A 6,312-nucleotide genomic window follows, 5' to 3' on the forward strand; every position below is an offset into this window, starting at 1 on the left:
GCAAATTTTGAGATTTGACTAACTTATAATTCTGCTTGTTCTGCCACAGTACCAATATTACAAATTTTCATCAAGGGAAAACAAAAATTATTTTTGTGCCTAGGTAATTTGACTCTGTTTATGATAGTAACACAACCTGTGTGTCATCTGGATATTTTGTAAGATGTTTATGACTATCTGCTTATATTCATTTGGCTTCACTTTTATGTTATGTCTGAGTGATAGCCCATTGCCGATCTCAGAATAAACGTGCCACCGTCGTGAAAAGTGTTATGTGGAAAAAACCATATTGACTTAATTCTTAGGCTGGTTCAGTCTACCTTGTTTTAAAGTATATATTGATGTAAGAGAGTTTCCTGAGGAATTTGACCATTTCACAAAATAGTAACATAAGTTATCTTCCTCGAATGATAGTTTTTCCCTGTGGAAATTTTATTGCTCTTTACAAAGACAGCCATCCTGTTATTTTGGCTAAACTTGTGCAGTGGATTTTGGAACTGTTTTTATGAAGATGGTTACTAAGAGTAGTATCTAGTGAACTTACATTACTTTGGATCCTGAAAAGACCATAAGTTTATTATGCATACACGCCAAGGCACCTGTCTTTCCGTGAAAATAAGAATAATCAAAAAGTCTGCACATATCATGGATATTGCTTTTTGCAGGACCACAAACAAAAAAGCAAAATGTCTGCCTTTTGGTGGACACCCTTCCTTAAAGCACTCGTGCCATCCCTAGCCACAGGTAGCAGCCCAGAGGTGGCACTTAATTCCTGCTCAAGACTCATCATGCAGTACTGTTTCTTATATAAGGTCCACCGTTAATCCTCCATTGAGCTTACAAAATTTGTTGATGAGAACTACATAGAAGTTGCTATTGTGTCTTATACAGGAAAATAATGACTAACAGGAATGGCCAGATTCCTTACCTTCCATCTGTCACGTCATCATCTGTTAGAGATCTCAGCCTTGAGTAAGCAGTACTGGGAAGATCTCTCAAACCTCTCTGTAATGATAGTAGTTATGAATATGGAACAGATTGGGTCACTAATTCTTTATCTATCCACCTATACAAGTTTAGTGAATATAATTTATTTTCTCTAAATTTCAATTCCCTATCTTTTTATATGAGGCCCATAGCAGTACCTATCTCATAGGATTAATATCAGTATGAGATAATTCATTGATAAAATCTGATACATATCAAATATTCCATAAGTAATAATGGTGATTGTTTTCTTGCCCCAGATTTAGCTGGGAATTTATGTCAAACACAAGTGAACTCTGGCTATGGCATGGTCCATGTGTACTGGTTTATTATTCATACAGCAAGACTTAGTCCTTGTTAGACACTGTGGAACTGGATGAAGGTGAGTGTCTATTAATCTAATTGAGACCATGAGGTCTTTTCCATCACCTAATGCTGTCTTCCTCTTTTGAACTCACTGGAACCACAATGTGAAAGAGGCAGTAATTCTTTGGGGGGCACCAAAATGATGAAGTGGGGATACCTGTTAATTCGATATCTACTTGAAAAACACATAAGTCATAAGAGCTCTAACAGCGAGGTACCCACCCTGCGGTGCGTAAGAGTTTATATTAGCAATTGCAGGGAGGAATGCCATACCAACTGGGGAAGTGCTGCCAAAGAGCCGTAGAGCACTAATGCTCGTTTGTCTTCCCCAGGATCCCATACAGAAATGAGTCTCTGTAATTGTAAGAAGCCAGGTATAATTAGTTAGGGAATTGTTCCTTGTAAGTAAGTTCTGTCCTGGAGACAATTAGGTTTCTGCCTTTTTATAATTGTCCAAACACTAGAGGTGTATAAAGAAATGTTGTGATACAATTTATGCTCTTAAGGAAGCTAAAATGAAAAAGAAACAATTTGAACATAAATATACATATAAGGAGCACTTAGTTGATAAGATGTACAGTAGATCATTATGCTTACTGGAGAACACACTAGTACTTTATAGTATACATTAATGCACTGTGAGAAAGCCTCACTGAGCCACTTGAAGGTTAGAATCACTGAGAAATTGTCTCTCAGGAGAGCAGATCAACCTTGAATATCTGAAGATAGCATCTCTTTGAAGAGTGTGATTGTCAGGGACCCTGGAAACAGCCAGAGTCTGTTCGTCTTGGTCAATTACATAGTGATCGTAGTTGTAATGAGAGCTCAATCCAGAATATTTTTAAATACTTAGAAACTTGCAGTCATAAAAATTTTAAGTTATATTTTGATTTGTAAGCATATTTTAGTCTCAGAAAAGTATGGCAGGGTGATCAGGAAAATAATGTCAAGCTTTACAATGTATTACTTAAGGCAAACCTCCTGTGGAGGAAATCAGGGTGGGGCTAAATTCAAGGAGTAAAAGGGTTTTGTAAAATTTCCAACTGTGAGAGAAGATCTTGTTCACGTACTTTAAAAGGATGGTCGTGGGTATCAAATGGCTGTGATAGATTTCACTGCATGTGTTACAAGAGTAATGAAATAGGTTTTCTTCTAATGTCAGTAATTATATCCTTTGAAACTATTTAAATATGGGGTACAAATTTTAATTATCAACCTGAAAATATGCATGAGGGTCCCTAATTGAACAGTTCATGGTAATAAGAAAGAAAACAGAAGGCCTCGTTTTAGGCCACCTAAACGAGTCTTGCCATGCATAGTATGAGACTGGAAAGCCATTTCTCCAGTATTAGGCATCACCTACCTCCAGCCAAGAAAGTGTGTAATCTAGAGCTGGGAAGGGAAGTTTCTCTGGAGCCAGTTGGCTGTATGATGAGCTCCCATCCTGTCCCCAAGGGTGAGAAGTGATAAGGGCTTTTTCCTCACCTCAAGCAAAGTGAGAATGGCTTCAAACAGACAATTTAGTGATCTGAATCCAGGGGACCCAAGACTTACGCCTGAACTCCTTGAGGTGTCAGACTACAACCAGACCTGCTCTACTTGATAGCAGAACTGGACATTTCTGGGCAGATGATATAAACCTACTCCTGTCACATGATAGTTCCAAAAGGCCAGGTATTTCCTTTCTTTTTCTTTTTTCTTTTGCTTTATTCTTGTATCCCCACCATCTGGAGTAGGCCTTTGCACATAGTAGTTGCTCGATAAATATGATGAATGAATTAATGGAATCCTAGCACCTTTTAAGCATCAGTCTACCTGTGCAGCATACTCTTTGAGAACCAGGTCAACCCACAAATCTTCCCAAGGTGCTTCTGTTGGATATCAGTCTGGCTCTATAAGTGAAGTTTCCGTCAGATGTGAATAATGGAGCCCTGACTCTCAGCTCTGGTCTTTTGGCCACGAGTACCTCTGGCTCAGAGGCTGCCAAAACTCTATGCAGGCTCTCTTCATTGGAATTCTGCACCCCCGCCCCACCAGAGCCCAAACTCCCACTCTTGCTCATTTCCGAAGAGGGAGAAATGATTGCTTTGAAAATAGAAAGGAGAGAAACAACCCCCTAGACCATTGTATTTTTTTTTTTGCAGGACGAGTATCCAGATAAAATAATGATTATGGTGATTTTTGCTACTTTTAAAAGGAAGGATTGATGAATTTGTTTATGGGTAATCAAAAAAAAACCAAAGTCGGTGGCTAGAAAAATCTGTGGTTGGAAAAAATATGGTTTCCAAAAAGAAAATGAGAGCACAAGCAGGTTCAGATACCCTAAAGGTCTAACTAATTTTTTAAAAAAGTAGCAAGTATAAAAAAGTTTCTAGGAGCACCTCAACATTGTGTGTTTCCTGCCTTTTCTTTCTTTCATGTCCACCCATTTGTGTGTTCTTGCCAGTACACATGTATTAAGTTTCTATGGAGTGGGAGAGACACAGTACCTTACTTAAAGAGTGTGGCTGGAGAGTCAGATAAATTCAATCCTTGCTTTGCTGCTGAGCCACCACATTACCTTGTGTAGGTTGCTTCAATTCTCCAGGCCTCAGTTTCCCATTCATAAAATCAAGATGAGAATAATACTTGCATAATAGGGTTATTGTCAGGACTAAACGATATAATATTTATAATGCACTTAGGTAGGGCTGATTATACCGATAGCCTACCTATTATCTTAACTGGGCTCACTGTTCCAGTGTTATACTATTATCAACAGCTATATAGCAACTGAAAGGCTAATACTTAGAGAGTGAGAAATTTTGCATGGTCTTTACAGTACAGGGATTACATTAAAAATAGTATTAATTTTTTCAAAATTCATATATTCTTATAGAGCTGACATTTAACTTAAAATATTTAGCTTTTAAAATGTTATTTAGATTTAGTATGTTTAAGGTTAAAATGCACATATTATATGTACATTTTCTGCAAAACACAGAATGGTTAAATCCAGAAAACTGTCCCAAAGGGCAATGTTTTAGTACATTCGAATTGGGTGAAACAGATAGACAGGAATGTGACTCTATGATAAATATTATTAGTGCATATAATTTGATGCTTTCTATTTAATTAAAGTAACTGTCCAAAGCAGTTCTGCTAATTTTATTTACTTCCTTGCCTTAAAGATAACATTTTAGTACTCTTGAACTTTATACAAAGTTATAAGAATAATGCATCATGAAACTGAGACTTTCTTTGGAACAATGACTAGCTCTTCAGGTGCCAGCACAGCAGTGGTAAAAATTCTTCTACCAGGAGAAGTATGAAGGCCCCAGAATAGTACATGTTGGGAGCTGACAGGTATTGGGTAATGGGTAGGGTAGGGAGGAAGGTAAGTGACAAAAAAATCTGCCACAGAAGTAAGGCACAGATATTATGAATTCAGAGACCAAACACCTGACTTGACTGCCCAGGTTTTTGGTGGGTTTTCTGTGTTCAAACCAATCACTCTTCTCAATAAACACAGCTTCTTCTGTCCCCTCATATACTCTTCTAGCTGCTTGCTGCTATTCGCTATTTTAGAGGCATCTCTCAAGGAGACAGTCAGTACTGGTGAATGTGTCCAGTATTTTCCCGGAAAAATGCAAGACTTATGTACTTCATATGTTAAGACTCAGAAGCCTAACAGGTGCCTTACAATCCAAGAAAGAACTTGGAGAGAAGTGTAAAAGCTGGCATTGCCATTATGGGGATATTGTATCATCTGGCTCAATTCACGTTTTACCTGCTTTTCTAACGCTTTGCCTTCCCAAGCCCATAATCTTTCACTTGTTGGGCAGTTACCCAGAAGTTTTCATTTCATAAGAGAAAAGTTTTTTTTATTTCCCACCTATTTTTGTGACAGATTTGCCAAGCCCCTTCATCAGTCTTTCCTGAGTTTTCAGGTTGCAATCTTCACCGCCTGAAAAGCAGGCAGCCTTCTGACGCTGCTGCTGCTGTCCATTCCACGCCTCCCTGTGCAGCCCGTAGACGCTCCTGCCTGAGAGGGTCCCAGCTTTGATCCAAGGGCTGGTCCGCTCAGCTCAGACCAACACAATGACCATCAGGAGAAGGGCCAGAGCACTGAGCAGGACTCTTCAAATGGGAACTGGGGACGTCTTAAAAACATAAAGCGTCCGTTAGCCTTCCCCTCTCCCTTACCACAGACATCACGCACACACGCACACCCAAAATATATTTTTCTTTCATTAGTACAGTTTAAAAGAAATGCTGTGTCAGTGTTTTGATACATCCAGGGACTGAATGTAAACAACATAGTACAACTCTAGAAACTGCCATCGTAAAATATTTTAAGAGGTTGAATAGAGTAAAATAAAATAAAAATGTCTTTTTATGTGATATCTCATAGTAATTCAGGATTTATGGTACCTTAACCTTTAGAATCCAAAATATTAAGCTATGTTTCTTAGAGATAATAACTCGGTTGTCCCTCACTTATGTGTCTTAGATAAAAGCCTACTGCCACAGAATCCATGAATGCTCAAATACCCTCGCGGGCCTTTAGTAGTAAATCTTATGGAATAGCTTATGGCCAATGTAATGGCCCACAGTAGCCTGCGAATATCATGAATTCTAATAATACTTACATCAGTAGAAACATGAAGTAATGTCTCCATTGTAATTAAATGATGTATTTAGAGCAGTGGACTAAATGGTCCCCTAGTGTGTTGGTGATATATTCTAATAGTCTTCTCTTTACAGCCCCACACAGTAATATTCATGCTTTATTCTGCAGGGCTTGGCTTCTGACTGAACATTTGAATTGCAACATTAAGTGGTAAAGTGGATTACAGCGAGACCCCATGAATATGGATCCTGATCAAGAAACTAAGTGCTTAAAAAATAAAATGTTACTATTTAAATAGAGTGATTACAAAAACATTTTTATATGGAGGAATGTCGGGCAGCTTTGCC

Source organism: Desmodus rotundus, chromosome 2 (genome assembly GCF_022682495.2).
Source record: "Desmodus rotundus isolate HL8 chromosome 2, HLdesRot8A.1, whole genome shotgun sequence".
Lineage (NCBI taxonomy): Eukaryota > Metazoa > Chordata > Mammalia > Chiroptera > Phyllostomidae > Desmodus > Desmodus rotundus.